This window comes from Stenella coeruleoalba, assembly GCF_951394435.1.
Source record: "Stenella coeruleoalba genome assembly, chromosome: 2".
Lineage (NCBI taxonomy): Eukaryota > Metazoa > Chordata > Mammalia > Artiodactyla > Delphinidae > Stenella > Stenella coeruleoalba.
The window spans coordinates 168,358,084-168,384,400 of NC_137147.1; the positions used below are offsets into that span (position 1 = coordinate 168,358,084).

A 26,317-nucleotide genomic window follows, 5' to 3' on the forward strand; every position below is an offset into this window, starting at 1 on the left:
TCACCTTTTTGTGTGCTCTCTGCCAATTTATGTACTTTTGAAATGGTTGTTCCCTAAACAATAGGACAGACTCATCAATAAGCTGTAGCAAACACATCAATAAATTTGCCTGTGTGAACCATTCTCAGGTCCCAGGCTCTTATGAGACTATGACTCACACGACCTGACTATTCAGCGATAGCTCATTAGACCCAGAGCAAACATCTCACTCGAGGAGAAGTACATTGGCCATTCAGTGAGCAATAAGAAAGTGTTTATGTGTTTGAACCAAGAGACATTTAGCTGTAGATAATCAGACAGTGGTGAGTGCTAGAGCTATAAGGCCAGGTGGGTGGCTATTTTTCAACCATATGCCAATAAGCAGGCTAAGAAATCCTGTATTCAGAGAAAAACAGAGACAAAGAACCGTATGTATGCTAAAACACATGATGAAAGAGGTCTGTCTTCTAAGAACTTCACAGTTCCCATGAAATTCAGCCTTACTTGTTAGAACTGCTTTCTATGAGATTACACTAGATTCTTCCTATAAATCATTTTTTTCTTTAGCCATTTCTTAGAATTAAACATCCCTAAGACAAGAACAGGGACAGGAGCCTTTCATAATTATTTCACAATATTTTTCAATGTTTTCTTTAGTTATTGCTTTGCTCAGCTATTCTAATTCCCCTAACATCAATTTCAGTAATCTACATAATTCTTTTAAAAATCTATTTTATTTGTATTTTCCAGACTTATTGATATAATGGCCTATTATGAGTAGTTAATTTATTGACAAGCTAATCAGACTCTGAACTAGAGGCAACAACACATCTAAACAGATATTCAAAACTTAAAAGAAATGTATGAGAGTAAAAATAATGGAAATGATCTTAAATTATCAGGACAACTTTAATAACCAATTAGATATACATTGACTATACTATACTAGCTCTCAAGATTTATTTTTTACATATTAGTAAAAGTTCTTTATAATACAGAGCTGGGATCTATGAATGAAATATGAATGAAAATAAACAAACCTATCATTATAATAATATTTCACCAACAAATACCTTTTAGACATTTAGCTATATAAGACACTAGGCTTTGAAAATTTTAAGGTTGATGTTTTAAATTAGACCTGCAAGCTAACACGACATATTTAGAACTAGAGAGTAAATGAACATTCTATTAAAAACATAATTGTTAAAACTCATTTCCAAATGTTATCGTAACCTTATCACTTAGTTATATAGCATAATAAGACATAAAAGATTATTTTTAAATTATAATCCTTCTTAACTAGGTCATCCCTAATTTCAGAAATAACTAGCTTTTTATTTCCTAGGAAAGGAGTGAAACACAATGAATCATAAGATGATTAACCTGTCATCTAGTTTGACTAGATGTTTGATGAGTACAGATTGCTAAATGTCAGAATTCGAGAACTACAGGCCAGAATTGTTCTTTATGGAGTTCCCAACTTTTTTTGGAACAAATACAAAAGAAGGGAGGGTGGAAATAGTAGCAAATTATCAAATTTAAAATACAAAAAATATTTAATGTAGGAATATCTATGGTCTTATTATGAAATCTTTCTTAGGCAACTCTGAAGAAAACAATTTAATTTTCAAATACTCCCCTGATTAAAAGCCTCTAACTTTATTTAGGGATAAAATGTGTCCCCAGCTGAAGCTCTTCAAGGCAAATAGACTGTTTTATACTCTACCACTAGAGTGACAGACCAGTGATATTTGAAACAGGATATACACATCCTGCACTGCATTGACATGCAGGGAAAATCACTGGAATGTCTATCCACAAATTTTTTTTACTCTGAAAATTTAAGATAGAAAACTTTAATAACTGATGGATCTACAGTAGCACATGTATGTAATTTATTAAGTAAATATAAAATATACTAGGAAATGAGCTCAGACTTTTATTTACTGATAGGGACTACACGGTAAAAAAGAAGAGTTCAATGCACTAAATCATAAACCTCTTGATGACAGAAACTACCCTGGGTTAGCCTGATAGTCCATGTGTACCTAGAACAGAGTTTATGAGAGTATTAACTTTTTACAACGTTAAAAAGCAGGCTGTGAATCCAGAATCTACCATTTTGTTCTCTCCTAGCACACAGACCTACAAAATTGCACTTAAAATGCTGCCAGCAAATCACTGTCTTCTGTAATAGTCACTAATACTGTATTTTCACACTGGCCTGATACACTGAATTCATTTCTCTCTTCAAAATGTCTTTGCCATTTTTCATCTTTCTTACTGATGTGTCTATTGATGTCACAGCTGAATGTACGCTGCTGAGCTAGGATGCAATTTGAGGCAGGTTTAGAAAATGTCTATTTTATTTACTTTTGACTGCACACTATTTACTCTTCAGCCACGCATCACTATGTACCTCATCTTTTTTTTTTTTTTTTTTTGCGGTACACGGGCCTCTCACTGTTGTGTCCTCTCCCGTTGCGGAGAATAGGCTCTGGACGCGCAGGCCCAGCGGCCATGGCTCACGGGCCCAGCTGCTCCGCGGCACGTGGGATCTTCCCGGACCGGGGCACGAACCCTTGTCCCCTGTATCGGCAGGCAGACTCTCAACCACTGCACCACCAGGGAAGCCCTGTACCTCATCTTTAATTCGAAATTTGGGACAATTTGGATCTGGAAAAAAATAAAGGTAGTTATGCAAATTTTAAATAAACAAACTTGCAGGGAGGCTGTTCAGTCAACATAGGAAAGTAAACTCCCTCTGAACATCATGTAAATCGTTGAGCAGCAACCATGTCTATAAAATCAATGTGCTTTTCTGTCTCACACTGGCCTTCACCAAAATCATTCTACTTAATTTTCAAGATACATCTTTGTATACCTGCCAAGATCTTATGAATAACATCCGAAGGAAAAAAAATAAGAAAAAATATTTTTAACTCCCTCTTCTTACAATCTGATATAAGCAATTTAATTGTGTTAGAAGAAAGGTGATATTATAATCAAGATTTAATATGACCATTGAGGAAACAAGGCTTCCCTGGTGGCGTAGTGGTTGAGAGTCTGCCTGCCAATGCAGGGGATACGGGTTCGAGCCCTGGTCTGGGAAGATCCCACATGCCGCGGAGTAACTGAGCCCGTGAGCCACAACTACTAAGCCTGCGCATCTGGAGCCTGTGCTCCGCAACAAGAGAAGGCAGCGACAGTGAGAGGCCCGTGCACCATGATGAAGAGTGGCCCCGGTTTGCCACAACTAGAGAAAGCCCTCACGCAGAAACAAAGACCCAACACAGCCAAAAATAAATAAATTTATAAAGGAAAGAAAACCAGACCTATTCCAGAAGCTCACAAATGTTCAGCTTTAAAAAAAAAAAATTACTAAAATAACAGGGTCCAAAATGGTATACAAGGGATTCAGTGGGCATAGCGGTTAAAACATAGGAGCTGGAGGAAACACATGAGTTAGGATACAAGCTCCATTAGATTGGGCAAGTTATTTAACCTCTCAGAGCCAGCATTACTCATAAGAAATATTGAAATAATAAAGACTGCATCCCTAGATAGGTTTTGTGATAATTAATTAAGAGAATGTACTTAGAGCACTTTAATCAGTGCACTGAGGTACGTGCTTAATAAATGCTTAATATTACTGTCATCCTCTCCAAATTGTTTCCACTTAACATGATCATAATAAACAAAAGATTTTGGCATTTAAAAAATTCCAGAAATTGACCAAAATATTAATATATTTCTGGGAATCAGTAGCAGGGTTCTTTTCCAAATATTCTAAAATGAATATACTATAATTAAAATAAACTAAATCATGTATTATTTTAAATATTCCAAGCTACGAAAATATTTTGTGATAAGAGAAGGCATCTGAACTGGTTCTAGGTCCTTGCTAGGAGACTAGTCACCCATATTTACTGAGAAAATCATATCTTTATGAGAAAATCATGCAATGTAGTAGTTGAAAACATGGGTTCCAGTCCCACTGCTGACTATCTGGTAATCATCTTGGTGATTCTGGATGAGTTTGTACAAACTCTGGAAGCCCTACTTCCCGTCTTTGCAAAATGGAATAGTAAAAGTCGCTCATTTGCGTGGTATCTCTAAAAACGCTTCTGTTTCAAACTTCACGTTTTTATAAACACAGGAATCATGTCACCATTACTTTTGTTTAAAAACTATTTTTCACACATATTATAAAGCTCCTGTTATTAAAACTGTATGCTCCTGGAGCATTAATACATAGAATGAGATAAATCAGGCAGAGACAGACCCAAGTACATATGACAAAGGGCATTCCAACCAACGGGAAAAAGGAAGATGCCTTAGTAAATAATGTTAGAACAACATGGGAAAATATTTAATTGGATCCACTCCTCATACCTCACACCAAGATAAATTCCAAATGAAATCTAATTGTACAAAATGAAACCATGGAAGAAAATAGCTGGGGCTTACTTTAGAACCTGGAAGTGGGAAACCACGCCCATCTCAAAATCCAGATCCAATGGGGAAATGAATGACCACATAAAGATAACTATAACTACAAAAAAATAAGTAATAATTCAAATTTACATGTAAAAATAAAACACTGTAAGCAAAATAAAGATAGTAAGGAAAAGAACTGCAATATATCATGAAGGAATAATAGCCCTAGTTTATAAGGAACTTCTGAAAACTGAGAAGGGAAAGATCAACAGCCCAATGTAGGCAAAAGATGTACATATAGTTCATAGAAAAAGAAATGCAAATGGTCCTCAGCATAAGAAAAGATGCTTAACTTCACTAACGATATGAGAAATACAAATTAAAACAACATGAGATCCCATTTTTCACCTTTCCGATTAGCCAAAACTCCAAAAATTTACAAAAGTCCTCAGCATAAGAAAAGATGCTTAACTTCACTAATGATATGAGAAATAACAAATTAAAACAACATGAGATCCCATTTTTCACCTTTCAAATTAGCCAAAACTCCAAAAACTTACAACACACTCTGTTGGTGAGACTGGGAAAAATTTGCTCTCTTGTATATTACTGTTGGGAACACAAAACCTTTCAAACCCAATGGAGATGGATTTGGCAATCTCTACAAAAATACATATGACTCTTTGACCCATCAATTCCTCTTATAAAAATCAACCCCCAAAAGTACTAGTAAAAAATATGAGATAATGTAAGTACAAGACTATTCATTACAAGACCAATAATAGCAAAGGACTGGAAATAACCCAAATGTCCATCAACAAGGGACTGGTTAAATAAACTACAGTACAGCACACAAGGGAGTGTCAGATACATAAGGCAGATCCCCATATACTGCTATGGACTGCTCTCCAGGATACATGAATAAAGAAAAACGCAAAGTATAGAAGACTGTGTACTGAATGTTACAGTTTGGGTGAGAAAGGGAAGAACATATGCTATATAATAAACACAGCTACTTACATATCTGAGAAGAAATAAGGGAAAGATGAACCAAAATTAATCAGAAGAAAAACCAAAACAATTATTATCAAGAAAGGGACAGGCCAAAAAGGAAGAAATGGAGATAAAAGTGAGATCTCTCCCCACATACTTCATTTCATAGTTTTGATTTTGGAAAATCATGTAAACATGCTATATAACTGAAAAATATAAACAAAAAAAAGACAAAAATAAAGCAACCTCCAAAATTTAAAATCAAACTGAAATAAGTGGACCTAAGTATATATCAAATTAACTAGCATAACCACACAGAAAACAATTCTTCCTAGTATTTTGACATGCTGCATTCAGTGTATTTGGTACCACTAAGGTTGTTATTTTGTCAATACTGTATTTTCCTTTCTTAAAAATATGTGTTTATTAGCCCTGTCCACTGAAACTGTTTAGAAGTAATGACAACCCAGTAAAAATGGGTAGTCAAAATATTAGAAAGACTATTTTCAATCTGTGTCACGAACAGTCTGAGATAGTCACCAAGAGAGTGAATTTATGCCTTTTTCTAATTAGGAAACAAACGTTGAGATTTTACCTAAACTGTTAAGAGAATCCAGAGTAGTGCTGGTACATGGCAAATTTTTCAGGTTTTCTTATTTCACATTAGAAAAATAAGAACAAATTCTTTCTCTCTCTCTCTCTCACACACACACACAGCTATACCTATATATCCACATCTAAACATACATACACATACTCTCCTATATTCCTATATACACACACAACCACATGTATACATACATATATATGAACATATGTGTCTGTGTGTGAAGTTGGCAATAACCCTTACCACCATTTTATGTGAAAATGCACTTTTTGGGAAGGAAAAATAGAGTAAGTATTGGTCCTAAGTAGGTTCCCCCCATTTTTTTTTTAAATTCTTGGCTCCAAATCAAATGTCTGGACACTGGATGACAGAGCAAACCCCACAAACACAGAGAAGCACGAGGGTCAAGAGCAAAGAGAGTGAACCTGGAGAGCCGACAGCCAGGAACGGCATCTCCGCTCTGCATCAGCCAGGCTGTGACTCTGGACCAACAACCCCACATCTGCATGCCTTGCTGACTCCTCTGTGACACGGGGACCCAAAGAAGGGCCCACCCACCTCACAGGGTTGTTTTGAGGCTCCAAATGCACCGAGTGCTTCAGAAACATTAAAAACATGAGAGGGATATAATTTCTTCTATTTAACCAGTATATGTACAGTGATACACATCAGTAATTCAGAGTGTCACTTTACCTCCCTCCCTGCCCCCACCGAGAGGCAAAGTGATTCATTTAAGAGTGCTCGAGACAGAAACGAACCTTGACGGGAAAATCTAGCCTATTCCTTCTCATCAGTAGGACTGCGTCAAAACCATTCCGGACAGATGGATATTCAGTTTGATTTTTAAAGACCTCCAGGGAAGGAGATTCTACAAACTGCCTTGACGGCTGATGTGCCAACGCGTTGTAGGATAACTTATAAATATAAGGACAGTCGAGAAGGGTCTCCAGAATGCAGCCCAGAGTGTGTGTGCACTCACTGAGCACATGCACAGCTAAGGAGGTTTCTGAAAATTGTAGCCATCCCTTTGATTGCTCTTCCTCTTCCTTTTAATTATAATTGGTCCTTCGGAAAGCAAGTAAATTAAGTGCAGGGGAAAAAAAAGAGAAGACTGTGTTAATAAGAAAGGTTCTGAATAACATAAAATAAAATGATCATACCAAACACGCAGAAATAGAATACTTCATACAGAAATAAGGGTGGAGTGGAGGACAGCGTTTTCTCTCCTGGCACATGGTAGATGCTCAGTAAACATCTGTTAGGTGAATACATCTGAGAAGTATAATCTGCCTCTTATCCATATTAATGAGGAAGTGTCCTCTTGATATGCTGTTTGGAAGTGACCACAACACAGCTGACTGAACGTCGAAGAGTCAGTTAACTCCGTTGGTCCATCCTTCTGCAGGGTCACCGGCCCTTAGAATCTGTTGTTTACCAACTCAGCTAGACTTCCAGACTTAGCTCCAGGCCACAAGAAGCCCTCGTAGCCAAGAACCCAACAGGAATAACAGGAGGGACAGATGGAGGATCAAATCCAGACTGCGCTTCCTTCCCTGGTCCTCTTCTCATTCATCTGCCCAGAGGGGCACCTCTCCTAATTCTGCACAGAAGCACTTTGTACACTTTCAGAAAGCCTTGCTTTGCCCCACCTGTAGGTCTCCAAGATTTGAAGACTGCTCTTTCAGTAAAGAACAATCCTTGGAGACTGAAGAGCAAATCCAAAATCACTCCAAATCAGTGACTGTCAGCGAGGGCAATTTTGCCCGCAGGGGACATTTGGCAATGTCTATATTTTCTACTGTTCTGATTGGGGGATTCCTATTGGCATTTAATGGGTAGGGGTGAGGGATGCTGCTAAACCTCCTATGATGCACAGGATGGTGGAAAAAGGAATTATGTGGCTCAGAATGTCAACAGTGCCAATGTCGAGAAGCCCCGTGCTAGATTAGAGTCCTTTCCACAGTGCCTCCGAGGCCATGAAAGTTTTATCTATGACAGTTTACAGTGACCAGTCTGCTTAGGCATCCACCGCTTAACTTACTGACCCAACAAATATTTGCTGAATGCCTATGGCTCTCTACCAGGCATGCAAACAAATAAAAGGCATTACCCTTCTTCAAGCTAGCTGGAAAAGAAAGTGCAAAACATACGGCACTTTGTTGGAAACAAACTAACAAACAAAAAACCCAGCAGGTATTCAAGTAGGTAACTGCATACAGTGTTTTTGTCATTTCTGATGAGATAAGCAAGAATGTGGTCAGATAGGGCTTCCTGGAATAAGTCTAAAGTCCTCTTTTTTTTTTTTTAAGGAAGGTAATAGACATGAAATTGAGAGAAAGTGGGAGAGACAATTTAGTTTAGCATGTTCTCTGGAACACTGTAGAGTTTTCCCCATAGAAAGTGATTATAAATAGTAGTTCAGTTCCAGGTCAGCCCAGAAAAGCTTATTTAACCATAATCCAGCTGAGGTAATAAAACCAGAAGAGTCCTGGGGTATAAGAGCCCTGAGCTTTGTGACTCAGAAGAAAGAAGGACAAAGAGATTATCTGTCCCCTCCCCACTTCCCTCTTTCTCCCTCCTCCCTTCCCCCACTCCCACCCCCACCAAATCTCCTAACCGTAAGAGAGTAATCCTAGAAATTTAACTAGTTCTCTTTTCTTAATTTAAAAGTAAAGAGCATAAAAATTCAAACTGTACCCAAAAACTTGCAAAAAAAACAAAAAATCCTCTCTCAGACCCAGGTCCCCAGGCTCCTTTCCCAGAGGCAGCCAAGTTACTGTTTCCTATATTTCCTCCGGAAATACTCTCTGCATATACTCATACAAACAAATACAAGCATATATAACCTTGCAAAGCTATATACAGAAATGGGAGCATACCATACAGTCTGTTTTGCACTTTCTTTTTAACTGCAAATCTACCTTGTTTCTTTAATGGCTGCAGAATATTCCATCATGTAGATGTGTCGTTTGTATCAACATTAGGTTGGCTCCTGGGAACATTTTGAAAAAGCAAAAGTTTATCCTTCCCCTCTTACGGCCCAGGACCCCAAACCCCAAGGTTTCCCTGTTCTTAGTGAAGAGCTGCCCAACCCTTCACCTTCTCTCTGCTGACTGCTTCCGCTCTATCCCCTTTCCCAAAGCCTCCACACTCCCAAAGCGCGTGCTTCTCTCCATCCAACACACTTATCTCCTTTCAGAGTGGCTGACCTCACTCACCAACCTTATTCTGAAGAAAGCAATCTGATTCATACTAATTATTATATGAATTACTGACAAGTCCTTAACCCTCACATTTATACAAGGCCAACCCAATTACTATAATTCCACGGAGAACAACAAAATTAAACAAAATTAAAAAAAAATAAAGCTAGAATAGAAGCTGTCAAGAATACACAATTTTGAGTTGGGGGTTACCATACTGACTGCTGACTCGTGTCAGAGAATCTAGGCAGAGAGAGTTTCCTCTAAATGATGATATTTTGGACAGTTTCTTTGTTCTCTGGCTAAACATCCAATCATTATTCCAAAGTTCTAAGATTTTTTACAATACTCTTATTCAGTAGGCTGTCTGCAGGTATGATCATTCATAAACAAGTATTCGTAACATAGGGACCCACCATTCTGAGACCTACCACTAGTAAACTGAGAGAGAGCAGAGAAGAACATTTTGTTTAACTAAACTCTCCATTATACTTCTTATGAAATCCCACAGGCCATATAAAAGTACCAGTATCTCTTCATCAGATGCACGGAAAACTGCTTGAGTAGCTACTGGCATCTTGTTGCTACATTATAGACAGAAATAACTGTTCCCTTTTCACCAGGGGCAGGAGGGACGCAGACTCATTTCTGAAATTATATCCGTTTTGGAGAGAGACCCAAAGTAGATGCTGAAGTAATATGGTAACATGGAACTCCAGACATGACTTATATTAATGGCATTCTTTTGCGATCCTTATGAAATCTGACTAATTTTTCGGAGAACTTAAAACGCACTTGTGATTTGATTATATGGAATTCTGCTTCTTTTACAGTCCCTTTTTTACTTTTTCTTTCTTTTTTTTTTTTTTTCCTTAGTTTTCTATTGCAAGCTTTGGCTCATAAACAGTGAACCAAACGCTCTGCCTATACACCTATATGGAAATCATCCTCAGTTTGTCCCAAGGTTATTGAGTATTAGATATCACATTCTAGGGATTTCTATCCAGTTCTATTCCCCAGAGACGTATCAGTTAGGCTCCAAGAAAGAAATCTGTCCCCCATTAGCTGGAGTAGCCAGGGAGAGATTTTCGCTGGATCCACGTGAACCAAGTGGGAACATGGGTACAGCATGCGATCTTGCATTCACCAAGGGCTTGCAGCACTGCTGCTGACTGTGCATCCAGCTGGGGAGCTCTGCTGAGTAAGCTATGCTAACAGTATTCAGGAGGGAGGGAGAGAAGAATGCACATGTAGAGAGAAACATAACCTACGAACATTCCTGTCAACAGCACAAGCTCTCAGCTAAGACCTAAAAACCCAAAGATGATAGAGACAAAGGCCCCTCTCAGGAAACTGATGAGTGGGGAAAATAAATAAGTAAACAATCGCAAGTGAATGGGAGCAGAAAGAAAAGTTAGGGATGTTTGAAGGTCTGAACTAGGCCGTGGCAGCAGGTAGAAAGAAGGGATGAGAGAGACCGGAAGGACGTGGAGAGTCACTTCACCGCGATCGATGGCGGCATCCTGGGGGCAATGCAAGAGAACCGGAGTTGAAGATGACACTAAAGGCAGGGAATGAAAAAGAGGAGGAATGGATAGGGAGTTCAGTCTGAGACGCCCTGACCTTCAGATGCCCATAGCAAATCATGGTAGATCATAACCCTTTAAAATTTATATTAACTTGAAATTAGTCCTATGAAAAATAAATAAATGTCTTCTTCACGAGGATCCCTAATGAAAGCTTAACAATCGCAAGACAAAAGGAGTGTATCATCAAGCATGGGATAATGGACTAAATGCACACCAGCACCTGGTGATAGCAGATCCAGTGCACAGAGCAAACGGTGGTCATCATTAGTAGTAAATAAGAAACATGAAAGAGCCGACAGTTAGTCCTTGCGTTCAAGGCCAGGGAGAGGCCTCACTATAAACTGTGTATCCTCAGTGAAATCAAAGCAAAGTCAGTAACAGTACATTAAAACCATACCCCGAGAACCATAATTTCAACTGCTTGAGTTAAAAACCAAATTCTGCCCTTTAAGTGTCCATGTAAATATCCTTTGCTAGTGTAAACACAGAATAACTCAAGAGAAAGAATGCACAAAATGACTTCCACATGGTGCACGGTCCAGGGCACAGCCTGCAGGCAGCCAGAGAGCCAGGGTTCAGATCCCAGTTCTGCAGCCCTGAGACCTTAAGCGAGCAGCATCAACCCTCTGAGGTCACTGCTCCTTGTAGTGAGACATGGACTGCTCTTAGACAGGCGTGACCAAGCACACACCTAAAATATAAGCCTTTCTTACAGGCACAGCCCTAAAGCAGTGCCGCCCGACAGAAATACGATGTGAGCCATATTTTAATTTGAACTTTTCTAGTAGCTACTTCAAAAACATTTTTGGAATCAACTGAAGTTGATTTAACAATATAGTTTACGTATCCAGATTATCATCGTGTCAACATGTAATCGATATAAAATTATCAGCAAGATAATTTACTTATTTTTTTAGCTAAGTCTTCGAAATCAGGGTACAATTTGCACTCACAGCACATCGCAATCCAGACACAAAATTTTATTGGAGATCCCTGGTATAGTTGAAACAGTAGATTCACATATCAACTTTGTCCCAAACACAGAAAAAGTTTTTCCAATAACTGAGTCGGGAATCAGTATTTAAGTTGAAATGAAATAAAATTAAATGTTCAATTCGTTCGTCGCACCAACCACATTTCAAGCCCTCAACGGCCAGCCATGGCCACTGGCTACAATATGGGACAGCTCAGTGCTCAGGTGAAAGCAAAACTCTGAGAACCACCCTAAGGTTCTGGCCACGGCCTGGCTATGCCCTCACTTGTAGACACCCACAAGAGAACTTGGACATACACAGGGTATGTGACTGAGGTGAGACTGGAGTTGTGCAGAACCAATTCATAAGCACTGAGAAAAAGGGGATTTAGAGAAAGGCAGAGCCCAGAGCCCAGATCCACAGAAACTGGAAGCAACCCACTGCGACTACCTAGCCTTCCCACCACCAACCATAAACCCACCTGTAACTAAATGCATACTTTCTGCTTTCCCTTCTCATATAATGGAAGGAATATTCCTGGATCCTAGCAAAGCCAACCCTACACTTGGGCTTTGAATTCCATGCCTATCCTCCTCCTGCTGTTATCCTTCTCTCCCCTGCATCACCAGTTTCTCCTTCTCCAATGGATCAATTCCATCAATGTTCATTCAACTATGCTGTAGTAGTTCCCATAGGAAAAAAAAGAAACAACAACAACAAAAATGAGAAATACAACAAAAATCTTTCCACCTTAGGTTTACCTCCACCTTCAGCCCTTCCCAGCAACACTTCTTGAACAATTTACCTCTATTCACTATCTCCAGTTCATCACCTCCATTCCCCTGAACCCTTGCCAACATCAGCAACTCCCTTAAGGGTGCCAAATTTAATGAGCATTTCAACATCCTCCTTTTATTTGACCTCCTCAGCAGCATTTGACTTGTCTTTTTTAAAAACTGTGTCGGGCTTCCCTGGTGGCGCAGTGGTTAAGAATCCGCCTGCCAATGCAGGGGACATGGGTTCGTGCCCCAGTCCAGGAGGACCCCACATGCCGCAAAGCAACTAAGCCCATGCGCCACAACTACTGAGCCTGCGCCCTAGAGCCCGCGAGCCACAACTACTGAGCCTGCGCTCTAGAGCCCGTGAGCCACAACTACTGAGCCCACGTGCCACAACTACTGAAGCCCGTGCACCTAGAGCCCGTGCTCCACAACAAGAGAAGCCACCACAACAAGAAGCCCACACGCTGCAACGAAGAGTAGCCCTCACTCGCCGCAACTAGAGAAAGCCCACACGCAGCAACAAAGACCCAACACAGCCAAAAATAGATAAATAAAATAAATAAATTTATAAATAAATAAATAAAAACTGTGTCTTCTCCTGGCTTCTGTTTCGAATTTACCTAATTCTCTGTCATCTCACAAGACCCATCTTGTCTTGTTTGTCTTCTTCTACCAGACTCTAAAGGCTGGAGAGCTTGGGGCTCGGTTCTGGCCCCTCTTCTCAGCTCTACCCTTTTTTTCTAGGTGACCGCAGAAGTTTTCCAGGGTTTGAAATACCACATGTACCATATAAGGTCTGATGACTCTCTCCAATTTATACTTCCTTCCCGGCCTCTCCCCTGAGCTTCATGATCTAGCGAGAAAAGCTTAATGGCTGCCCCCACATGGAAGTTCATATCCAACCGAACAGAATTTCTGTCTTCCACTTGTTCCTCCCCTAGTCTTCCTCATTTAAGTTAAATGGCCACACCATTCAATCATTTGTTAGAACCAAAATTCTGGGAGACGTCTTTGTATTCTCTGCTCCTTCATTCTCAACGTCTGTTCTTCAGCATGAGGCTGAAGGAGCCCTACCTCCAAAGTAAAACTTGAAATGGTCCTATTTTCTTCATTTCCATTGCCACCAGATTAGTCCAAACCACCATTATCTTACCCATCCCCCATAATTATTCCCTGTGTTCATTCTTGGCCACATACAATCCGTTTTTTCCACCTATCAGCCAAGGTTATCTTCTTGAAAACGTAAATCAAATTGGGTCACACCCCTCCTTTAAAACTTTCAACGGCTTCCATTAGAGCTACAGTAAAGTCCCCGCTCTTTATCGTGGCCCTGCCTAGTCTCTCTTCTTACATCCTATACCACCTCCCCCTTTGCTCTCTCCAGTCTTCTCTTCATGCCTACAACATACCAAACTCCTTCCTACTGCAAAATTTCTACACTAGCTACTCCTTTGCCTTCAGCCTAAATAGATGGCCTCTCCTTAGAGGTGGACCAAGCAAATACTCACAAGGAAGACAAAATCCTCCTTGCAACAGTTCTGAGCCTCCATCAGCGCAGAGAAGCATATGTGACCCAGGCTCCAAATGCTATACCATAGGGCTTGCCTAGAACGATTCAACTGGAAAACGTTCAAAGAGGCAATACTACATGTCCATTAGAGATCTGGAACATTTTAACCCGCCATCTCTGCTACGTGAATAGCGATAGCTTTGCCTTCCACATATGAGACACAGAAACAAAAATCTGCACCTTCATCCCAGTTAATCATGGAAGATAAGTACTATTTAGGCTTTGAGAAAGGACAGTGTAACTCTGAGCAAGTAATTCCTTTCAAATTCACACCTAAGTCGTTCATAATTCTCTCAACCCTTTCTTTCCCATAAGAAAAAAATTAATTCCCTGGCGTTTCAGCTTAAAATCAGCTAAGCAAAATTTCACTGGGAAGATGTTGCTTAAGCATGACAAAGACACACCATAATTCTCAATCTCTTCCAAACAACTGGTAGATTTTAAATTCCTGGCCAATGGGATGCAAAAAAAGAAATCTTTCACACATCTTTAAACTACAGAACTGATATTTCAGAATCAACTCTGTTTATTCTTGTCCTTCCATGAACTGTTAACATCGGGAGCTGGACATTTACCAACAAATAAGTTTATAAATCAAGAAAAAAAAAACTTTTTCAGTTGAACCTAATAACTAGACAATGCAGAATCAGAACTATAAAGAGATCAAAGAGAGATTTTTCCTCCAGACTAACAAAGGTACAGGGTGGGGGTCAGTAGATCACCAAGCAGTGAGGACTGTCAACCCCTGTGCTTCACAGCCGTGTCCCAGAAATGTGCAGGCCTCCTCTCGGAGGCTCCTTAGATTTCTCAGGGAGGCTGGACCCCAGATACCAGGTTTTCCAGCCTGAGAAAGATCCCAGAAGTCAGAATCTCCTGAGATGACACGGACAAGCATATCAACAGTGACCATGAAGGGCTGGAAATTGGAACCCTTCCCCTCTACCCAATCCCCCACCATTCTGTCATCCCTTACATTCTCACGTGCACCCTTAAAAAAGCCAAAAGAAGCCCTGTTCTAACTGAGCCAAGTATTTCTAGGGGTCAGCCTCAAACTAAAATAAAGAAATAAATAACAATGAAATAGAATATTTCTTACAAAAATTATTTCATTCCTAATAGCATGTTTTTTATACTGGCAATATATTAGAATAAATGCTCTTTGTGAAAACTGCTACATATTCTAAAATACATACTCTGTTTTCTAAAATGTCACATTGCTAATTAAAGACTTGTAACTCACCTCTATTAAATACTGTTAAATAAAACCATTTTATTTGTCAATATTAGCGCTTGTGCTATTTCTGTGCATGCCTTTTCTAGTCAAGGAAATTTTGTTAAAAGGACAAAAGTTGAAAACTGTAACCTCAGCAATCACTAACTTTGGGGACTTATCCCCTGGTACAAATGTTCATGCATATGCATATTTTTATCACATACTCAGACAGATGCCCTTGCATTGATTTGAATACTTGCATAAATATTAATGTGTACAAATGCTTGCATGCAGAAAACCCATTTAAGAAATATCCAATTGCATAGATTAGGAACATTAGATACTAACTGTATTAACACTTCATAAAATACATGCACAAGTTTGCATGACAGAAAAAAAAGGCACAATCCATTGGAAGAGGCCAGATTCTCTTAACATGTTTGCCATTTTGTAGGTGTCAACTGGGAATTGACACCAACTATTTGAAGGCTTTAGGTTACTTAAATAATTCACTATTTACATGCATCTCTCCTGGTTTGAAAACTAAACTTCCCTTTTACAGAAAATTTATAAACTGTTAGCCATGACCCCAAAAGGACGTGTCAATTTTTTAAGTCACTAAATGGCCTCGGAAACTTTTTCAAAAAGAATATGACTCAAAAGTAATTTTCACAAAACATCACTCTCAAAACTTAGCTGTATACCATTACATTATACATCTGATTCATTCTTAGAGGTGGCAGGTAAATGTAAACTTTAAGAAGTACACACACACACACACACACACACACACACACACACACACACAAATACACCAAAGCCCCTGGTTTAGTCAATTTGGATACAGCACAACCGGCAGTTGGCTGCTCCTGTCCTCCACCCAGCTTCCGTTTTCCAATGCAGACAGGGCTAAACTTCTTATCCGAGGGAGATGGGTGATGAGGAAGTAACTTCCGTGTGACCATTTGGGACTTCTCAGTTCAATATATGGCCAGCGGGGTACGCTTTAAGTTTCACTTTATGTTTGTACTTTTGGACAGCACAGATTAACTTTAAAATATTGCTTCATTAACTCTGACCAAAAATCAAGTCTGCATTTTACACTTGGACTTCTTGTATCCTCTTTATCATATTATTGCAAGATCTCACTGCCCACTTTAGATTGGACATTAGTCTCACCTGTGACTGAGCCAGACCTAAGAGACAGGTCCACAGTCAAAACAAAGGACAGAGAAAGAGTTCTCAACCCAAAGTATTCCTTCTTCTCCCTGAAACCCAGATTCAGCTCTTATGAGAACATGGTGAGCATCTTAGAGGCTAAAGGGACACACAAAGCATTTGGCACTTTTTCTGCCTCTCCTAGAAGGACAGACTTTTGATAAAAGGTTGTATGGCAGGAACTGACCATGGCCGCTAATACCCATTTTTTGCATTCCTCCTTGGCATACCACTACTCAGTATTTCCAGCCCCCAGCAGTCAAATGAGTTCACAGGACTGAATTCTGCCCTGTGAAACATAGATGGATGTGATGTACACAACTTCCAGACCAAGCCCCTAACACCTCTTATGACTCACCATGGTTCCTCTCTATGGCTGACTGCATGCCAGATGCAGCTCACCTAGTGGAGAATTCCAAGGTCCAGGCAATAGCAGAGACACTAGATAGAAGGGGCCTGGATCACTGAATGACTCCATGGAGCAGAGCCCTTAAGCACCCCACCCCCACTACCACTGCATTGGCCTTGTATGCGAGAGAGGGATCAACTTTATTGTGCTCAGATCTGAGGATTGTTTATTTCAACAGCTAATCTATTCTGATTCATATAAGGTGTAACCACAGCACATACAACATCACTAACGTTTCCTTAGTAGACAAATCTTTAAGACATTGCAACACATCTCTTCTAGGAGCCAAATGGGAGGAGAGGAGATCAAGGAGTGTGGCAGGACAGGTCAGGGCCTTGTGAAAGTCTGAGTGGAAATGAATCCGGAAAAAAACTTACATGCTGTGCATCAGTGAAGTAAAGGGCTACACAATTTCACTTATTCATTAAAACATTTATTGCATGTTAACACATGCCAGGCACAATGTCTGGTGCTGAGGTTAAAAATACGACTGGCCACATGCCCTGAGCTCAAGGAACCACAGTCTAGCTGACTGGGGAGAAAGAAAATAAAATCAGTTCTTCGCCAAAGTGTGGCAAATGCTATAAAAGTCGCCCTGAGGAAGCAACTACAATCCCCTCTCAGATGCGGATTTTGTGTAATACACAGCTTGGGTATCCGTAACAAAGGTCACAAAACAAATTCATTTCTGGATGAAAAATAACAGAAATCTTTGAATCTGCCAAGACTGTGCTAAATATGACAGACATCAACTGTGAGCACACCAGCGATTCTAATATTAACTAACGCTGCAGATGATCCCTGGCATCTCTTCATCAAAGTCGCTAAGCACCACACAGCAAGAACACACATAACGGAACTGCAGATGCCGCCCTCCCCACCCCCGCCCCCGCCAGGTGAGCAAGCCCACTGCAGCAACCTGCCTTAAAATACCCATATCACCTGGACATCGCACCATGGACACCGACGGACCTCCTCCTGCAGATCAAATACTGTATCTGGAATCTGTGCCTTCTGATGAAGCAGAAGCAGAATTTAAGCGTTAGTTTCAACCCTTTTAAGTTAACATACAGAATTCCAGCAGAAACATGGGTTTTCCTCCATCCTCCATCCACCTCCTCCATCCTATTTAAAAGCTCGCCCTTAAATAACCCTGATGTTTATCATAATGCTTGTGAGGAAGTAAAACACCATTAGGGATTGGTGTAAAAACCTTAGAGTTCTGAGCCGAAACTGGGAAACAATTCATTTGCGAACGTATGTGCTGTGCTGAGCTGCATCAATGAGATTTTTCTTCTCCTTGAACACATGAGAATCATTCAATCAGTATGCATACTGTCACTGAAACGACCACCTTCTACACTTATCAATGAAAATTCTATAAGAGACATTAGCTCCCAGGAATATTTTGCAACATTGTCTAATGAAGATGTTTTACACAAAACTATGAGTGACCATAACCAAAATAATCAAAATAATACTTCAAGGATATCCAAATAAAATAAACTGTCATAAACGGTATAAATTTGAAGATTGGAAATACTGTTCCTATTTCCACAAAAACAAAATGAAGTGACTCTTTAAACATTTTCATGCCAAGATCTTTTCTCAATTTTCAGTTTATTTCACAATAATAACAAAACTATCTGTCACTGAGCACTATGCCAAGTGCTAATATTTAATTCTCATAATTATCCTACAAGTGAAAGTATTTTTTAAAATTAATTTTATTTTTGGCTGCGTTGGGTCTTCGTTGCTGCATGCGGGCTTTCTCTAGTTGTGGCGAGCGGGGGCTACTCTTCGTTGCAGTGCGCGGGCTTCTCATTGCGGTGGCTTCTCTTGTGGCGGAGCATGGGCTCTAGGCGCGCGGGCTTCAGTAGTTGTGGCTCGCGGGCTCTAGAGCGCAGGCTCAGTAGTTGTGGCACAAGGGCTTAGTTGCTCCGCAGCATGTGGGATCTTCCCAGAAAAGGGATCCAACCCGTGTCCCCTGCATTGGCAGGCGGATTCTTAACCACTACGCCACAGGGAAGTCCCAAGTTAAAGTATTTTGTAATTTCCATTTTACAGATGTGGAAACTTAAGATACAGTGAAATAAATGAAGCAGAAACCCTTTATGACTCTATTTTCTAGAGAAATAGAGGTAATAAAAGATGCTGTCATTTGAACCCCAGTCTTTTCTGCCTCTAAAAATCAGCTCTTAAGGCCCAAAGTTCTGCTGAGTACAGAAGCTAGGAAACAGCAGGTAGTGATGATGAAATAGGTACAGGCAGAATCCAACCTCAGGTCGGCTTGTCTCTATGGTTCATGTCTTTCCTGTCCCGAGTCACATCGTTAACTGTGTCCATTCCCCACTTCACTTTACAGTTAGATCTGACCTAAAAGCAAGAATTAAGTGAGAGCTTAAATCTGATTGACAGCTTCGTCTCTAGTCTACAAACATTCCAAAAGCAGAAAGCCAGCTGCCTCTCCCTTGGCATGTTCCCACTGAATCCAAATAAATAATGCAGTGTTTTCTGTGTTTTAATTTTCTTCAGGATTACTGTTCATTATGGTTTAATTTCTGCCTGTTGTAATTATTGCCTATTCTGTCCTTCAAAATGACCTTGTCATCCAACATTGTTCAACAGACTTGAACATTCTCCCACCTTCTGAATAAGGTTAGGTCGCTTCTTTTTCAGGGCCATAAACATCAGCTCATCTCGAATATTCTTTTTAAAAGAACAAAACCATACAGAAGAAGAAAACTGGATCTTTCATAAATAACAGAGGGCTTTTTGCCTGGTATTAATCCCCATTTCAAAATATAACACTTTGGGATCCTCAGGAATAATTACCACCACTTGGCTTTCAATGTGTGATCTGGAGGGATTTCAGAGAGCATCTGGCAAGTACAGAGCAGCGCAGTGATGTACACCGGCATCTCCTCCTCTACACACGCATCTCCCTGACTCTCTCAAGCCAGACTACACTGCTTTCCCCGGGTTTCTATTACATTTTAATAAAATTATAAAAAGCCAAAAAGGAAACCCAATCATCCCTCCATGTACCCAGCTCCATAGACAGAGCCTGATTTCACATTGTTATTTAACAGTGCCTTTCTTGTGCATCACACAAAGGGCTTTTCCATCAGGCTTTCACTGATCCTCTCAGCTTAAGCATAAATATTATCATTCCCGTTTGAGATGTAAGAGAAAGAAGCATAATGATTGAGATATAAGGCTCTGCTGAAATAGGTCATTTTAAAAGTTGAAAGAGCCTTAAGACTTTATTCTATAATCCACATATCGTAGGAAGTTATTTCTTTTTTTTTAATTATTTTTATTTATATATGTTTGGCTGCACTGGGTCTTCATTGCTGTGCCCGGGCTTTCTCTAGTTGCGGCGAGCAGGGGTTACTCTTTACTGCGGTGCACGGGCTTCTCATTGTGGTGGCCTCTCTTGTTGAGGAGCACAGGTCCTAGGCGCGCGGGCTTCAGTAGTTGCAGCACACGGCCTCAGTAGTTGTGGCTCAGTATTTGTGGTTCGCGGGCCCTAGAGCACAGGCTCAGTAGTTGTGGCGCATGGGGTTAGTTGCTCCGCGGCATGTGGGGTCTTCCAGGACCAGGGCTCGAACCCATGTCCCCTGCATTGGCAGGCGGATTCTTAACCACTGCATCACCAGGGAAGTCATGGAAGTTATTTCTTGCTTCTTACCCACATATCTTGCTACAACTCAAAACTAACTTCCTTTGCTTTTAACTAGGATCAAGTCCTCAATTTCTTACACACATAAAAACTGTCATTCAAAACTATTCAACTGCAAGGATTTCATTCCTTTGCATTCTGACTTGAGGAGCCAATGGTAAATCATCTCAGACAGGTATCCTTATAAGCTGCCAGAAAAGATTATTTCCGGACAGTACCCTGAGGACAACAAGGACCCCAGGTCATCTGTTGGACCATCTATATGCACAACATAGTCATCTGTGCTGATTGATGTCTGCGATCTCTGGCCTGTTGAATGAGCAAGAGGCAGTTACGTTTTCTGAGTTAAAGTTAGCTGCACTCTGGTTTGTCATCTAACTTTTGAAAACAAACAACAAAAGTTTAGGCTTAACCTTTATTAAAACATAGTTAAGTTTACCCCAATTGCCAACAGTTTAGAAATGGAGATTTTCCTCTCCATATTCGTATGGAACTAATGTAGCACCTGCATGCAATGCTAAAGGCATACATACCTATATGGGTTTACACGCTCAGACCTACCAACCGGACATTGTGTCTGAGACTGGCCACACCCGGCTTGTATCACGGTTGGTGCGCGAACACACCTTTGCCCTATTTCCATACCATACCGACACCTGTGCTCGACATTTGTCATTCAAGTCTAAATCCATGCACCAAAAGTGCCTAAGTGCTTTTATTTTTAATTGGCATAGCTTAAAAATACGGAGATACAAGAAGTCGTGATTTTGTTTTTGTTGTTCTGCAAAAGCAGAGCCCTACAAACACTAGTGTTACAATCACCACAGGACCAACAAGAGCCGGACGTAGGAGCTTCAAGATCCATGGTGAAAACTGCAGTGAAATACCACCCATACAAGGGCCAAGTTGACGACAGGACTAGATAAACCACTCCCAACATTTAGACAAACGATGACCCTGAAGTCTAGTGCCATTCCCTTACTAAAAAATACCTTTTAGTTACTCCCCCAATCTTCAGGGTAAAATTAGTATTTGCAGTTCCTCACGTGCAGTTTCATTCTTGACTCCTTGTATACTCAGTTCCCTATGTGGGAAGTTTTCACCACCCACCACTCGCCATCACCTCTTCCTCCCCTGTCTCTGTCCTTATTCATTCTTACAAACTCATTTCATGCCACCTTCTTCCGTAAGCCAACTGTAACCATCACCACATCCCACCTAGGGCTGGGTTCCTGACTCTATGATACCCAAACCCCGAAACCTCATCTCTCTCCTAACAGGCTGTGCTGTGTGTTCTGGGTTGAGTGAGGTCCATGCTTAGATCCTGTGTCCCCAGCTCCCAGCACAAAACCAAGCACAGAGCAGGCACCTTCAGAGGAAGGTAGAACAAGAAAGGTAAGTACATCCCGAAGTAGAATATGCATTAATCCTTAACCTCAAGTATCACATGAGTAAGTCCCACACTCGCACTGTCTGGGGCAATGCAGTGCCTTCCTGCACCCCAGCACATAAAGGAATGTTTGAATGGGAGATTCCACTCATCGGTGATAAAGCTCTGTTTCCGGTGGTAACAAATTTGAAACTTCTAAATTTGGTCCTAATATCATCATGAGGCCTCCAAAAATGCCATTTAAGGATAAATGAACTGCTGCATTAACAAAAAGAAGTTCCTGGGAATTCCCTGGCGGTCCAGTGGTTAGGACTCGGCACTTTCACTGTTGTGGCCCCAGTTCAATCCCCGGTAGGGGAACTAAGATCCTGAAAGCCATGAGGCGTGCCGAAAACAAAAAAAAACCAGAAGCTTACATCTTGGACATTTGCACTATGGCACAAGAGCTCCAGATATAACATATAAGCAACAATCCCAAAATTCTGGTGTAGAGGGAAAATTCAGCATTTTAAAGTCTGGAAAAAACCCTGGACTCAAACCTCCATTCTGTTCTTCACTGGTTGTATGCATTTAGGAAATTTATTTATTTTCTCTGGGCTTGTTTCATCCATGACATGAGGATAATGACAGCTATTTCTAGGGATTGTTGAGAAAAACAAATGAAACAACAAATGTGAAAGACTGTGCCCAGCACAGAGTGAGCCCTTCATGAACGTTTGTCCCCAACCTCATCCTCCATTCAGGGAGGAGGCGTCATCTAAGCATAAACAGTGGTGCACAGTGTCACAGTGACTGACATTCTCATGCTTGAGTCCCGAACAGCTGATTGAGGATAAACCTGCCGACCGTTGTGTGCTTTATGGTGCAAGAAGCCAATCAGGTTTTCTCCAAAACCTGTACATTGTTTCCATATATGGAAATTGTGTTTTCAACTCATCTTTTCGTCATTTGGATGTGAAAATCTGTGTTTTCAAGATGCAGTGGCCCTTGTGTTGCTGGTAGCTAGTCAGGGGGATGAGGTATAAACCTAAGAACATCAGGGCCTTCAAATGTTTCCAAAACGCTCTATTCTGTAAGCTGGGTATTCTTTAAACTGTACATAAGTTTCCATAGACAGTTTTGTTTGTGTAATATATTTTACAATTTAAAAGGGGGGTGTAGTCTAGTTAATACTGGGAGACTGAAATCAAGGTCACAGGCATGGAAATCCCGATGGCATTTACTATGGATAACTCATAAATATTTTGTGAAATGATGGATTTTTTTGAGCCTCTGATGATATTTTAGAGGATTTACAGTTTAATAATTAAGAGTCCTTTTTAAAATGCACCTCAAAAGTCTATTTCTGAATGACTGCAAATTTCAACAATGACCATCAATGTAATTCAAAGAGTCATGTATCCAAAGAGAAGGGCAAAACAGGCTAGAGGTCAAGAGACCTTGGTTCTAGCCCCAGTTATATTCCTGACAGTGTGGTAGAGTTGCAAGTTAACCTGCAAAGTATTCAGTAAACACAGACTCAGTGTCAGGTGGTACTTTGTCTAACACCTTCATCTGGGGTAACTGCAAAATATAGGCTATTTTATGAAGACAAACTGATACTGCCCCCCTCTTCTCGTGCCTTCTCTCAGGACATTCTTTTTTCCTTTTGGTTGTGCCATGCGAGGCATAAGGGATCTTAGCTCCCCCACCAACGATCGAACCCACGCCCCTGCAGTGGAGGCGCAGAGTCTTAACCACTGGACCGCCAGGGAAGTCCCACTCGGGACATTTTTTACCCCCAGTTTCGGGTGTGCTTATGGTGGCAAATTAAAAAATAATTTAATTATTTAATTTTAAAGATATTATTGTAATAATCGCAATGATGATCTAAGGAGTAATCTGCAAAAGTAAACACAGCACTCACCAGTTTAAGAGCCTTCCAGTTGTGTCGTGCTTTGGCATTTACAAATCACAGTCACAGACATTTGTACTGAGAAATCACACACACACACACACACACACACACACACACACACACACAGAGGAGGTGTCAGGAGACAAATGGGTAAGAACGTAGGAAGCAGATGGAAGGACTGTCTCATAAACAGACTGAGCACAGGCTTCATAAACATAAGTGATGTGAGGCACCCCCAAAATAGCAAAGAGTTCGATGAACTTATCCAGAAGCATGCAATCAGAAAATCTAACAAACTACTCATCATTTTCAGGGTATCTGTGTGTTCTGTGCTTTAGAGATCTATCGTTGACTTTTTCATATATTTCGTTTAAGGGGAAGCACCATAATCTTTGTAGAATTTAGAACCCTCAAAGGTTATTATAATCTAACCCTGGAAGCAGAAATAGTCATGGAATAGAGGTTGGAAGCAATGCAAATAATTTTAGCCGTCTGTCCTGCCTCGTGCTAAATATTTCACAATTTTCTGACCAATAACATGAAGTTTGTGATCAGAAAGCAATGGGCTAGTCAGTTTACTCTAAATAACCCTGTGGTGTGGTTTATTTAATTATATAAGTGACACTAAATTATTTTTATAAGTACAAAAAATGGTTTTCCTCCTTAAATAAATAAATAATGACCTACCCTTCACAGTACTTAGTAATTTAACATGCCAAATGCCTTATCGAGCGAAACATAAATGTGAAATAAAGTTACGAAAACATTTACAATAAATGCCCAGGGGTGGACTGGAGCAACTTTGGGAGAAAATGAGGGAAATAAATGGTTAACTGCCAGCATACGCATTCATGCTGGAGGATGCAAAAAGGTTCACAGCAGTTGTTAAATTCATTTAGAGAAACTCACTTTATTTTTCCAACAGAGCTCTCACCAGCTAATCTGTATTACAACCTCCAGGAGTCAATATTCTCAGCAGGATCGAGATTCGGGCCACACTGATTCAGCTATTTAATCTTGCAAGAGAACGATATTTGGCAGGAAAAGACCCCACAGCACTGAGGGGACGTCCCAGAGGTTCGCTGTCAGCACAGACTGGGCCAAGAACACCGAAAGTAGAAACCAAATAGCACCAACTGATGTTTAGCAACTCATTTCAGTACCTCTCTACTCAAACACGTACGTACACTCTACATATGTGTGCTAACGGACACATCACACGTTCATATATGGCTCTTTCAGATCCATATATTTTGGACCCAGTCATGAAAATTTTTTAACTCAGAACTATCGCTACAAAGGTTGGGAGTAGGGAGGAGATGAAGAAAAATGGCCATAGTTTTACTTTCAAAACCCTTCAACTTCTTAAGCACTGAAAACCAAAATAGAGAGGACATGTATCTGAACTTTTAAATGCATGCAAATATTTATATGTTGATCTTTTTAGCCATCCTGAAATTAATAAGCCAATCGATACTCTTCTATAGATGAGCACTTTTTACATTTTATATATAATACCATGGTTTGATAAATTTTTAATGATAGCTTCCGGAAGCCCATACTGACAGTCAAACAGGGAATAGGGAAAACAAACACAGGACACAGGAAAACTGAAAAACAAAACTGATAGCACCTACTATACAAATGAACTGTATGAATCACTGTTCAAGAAAATGATTCAGTAAAATTCTCCAAAAACTATTTTAAAACAATGCTGGCAAGGGTTCGATTTCTTTACTTCCCAAACCTGGTTAGTTACCCTTCTGATATTAACACAGTGTTTCCCTCTATCAAGCACTTATCACTGTGCTACAATTATCTGCTCACCTTTTATAGGGTAACCTACAAGCTCCATGAGGTCAAGGGTCATATCTATTTTATTTCTCATTAAATCCCCACCTCCTAGCAAAGTGCCTGGCACAGAGCAAACACTCAAAATGTTTGTTAAATCAGCAATTGTTTTCAAAAGTAGTTTCTTTTGAAAAAGAAATAGGGGTGGGGGGGCGGGCACAGATTTACAGGTACACATTTGAAATCTGCACATTTGAAAATATGATACTAATCTTTCAATAATCTTGCCTCAATCTACATTTCAGTGATGGTGTCTCTCTCTGCACTCTCACAAGTAAATGCTGGGTGTTCCTAACCTTACATTCATTCCTTTCTTCCTTTGCTCATTTCAATGCCATGTCCCTCATTTGTGACTTTACATTGCATTAAGCCTCTCCTTCTCCATGAAAGCCTTTCCCAAACACTTCACGCATTCTAGCTTGGGCATAAATGCATGCAAAAAGTGGTTTCTCATTTTTTTTCTGCAAGCTACAGGGGCTGGTGGAATGTGATGTCCACAGCAAATGTTTAATGT

The 26,317-nt window shown here is 40.2% G+C and overlaps 1 protein-coding gene across 10 annotated transcripts in view; it reads right to left on the reverse strand.

Moving 5' to 3' along the window:
- Positions 1–26,317, reverse strand: part of NEBL (nebulette) — a 522,125-nt gene that overhangs the window by 125,687 nt on the left and 370,121 nt on the right. The gene's annotated exons all lie outside the window — the stretch shown is intronic.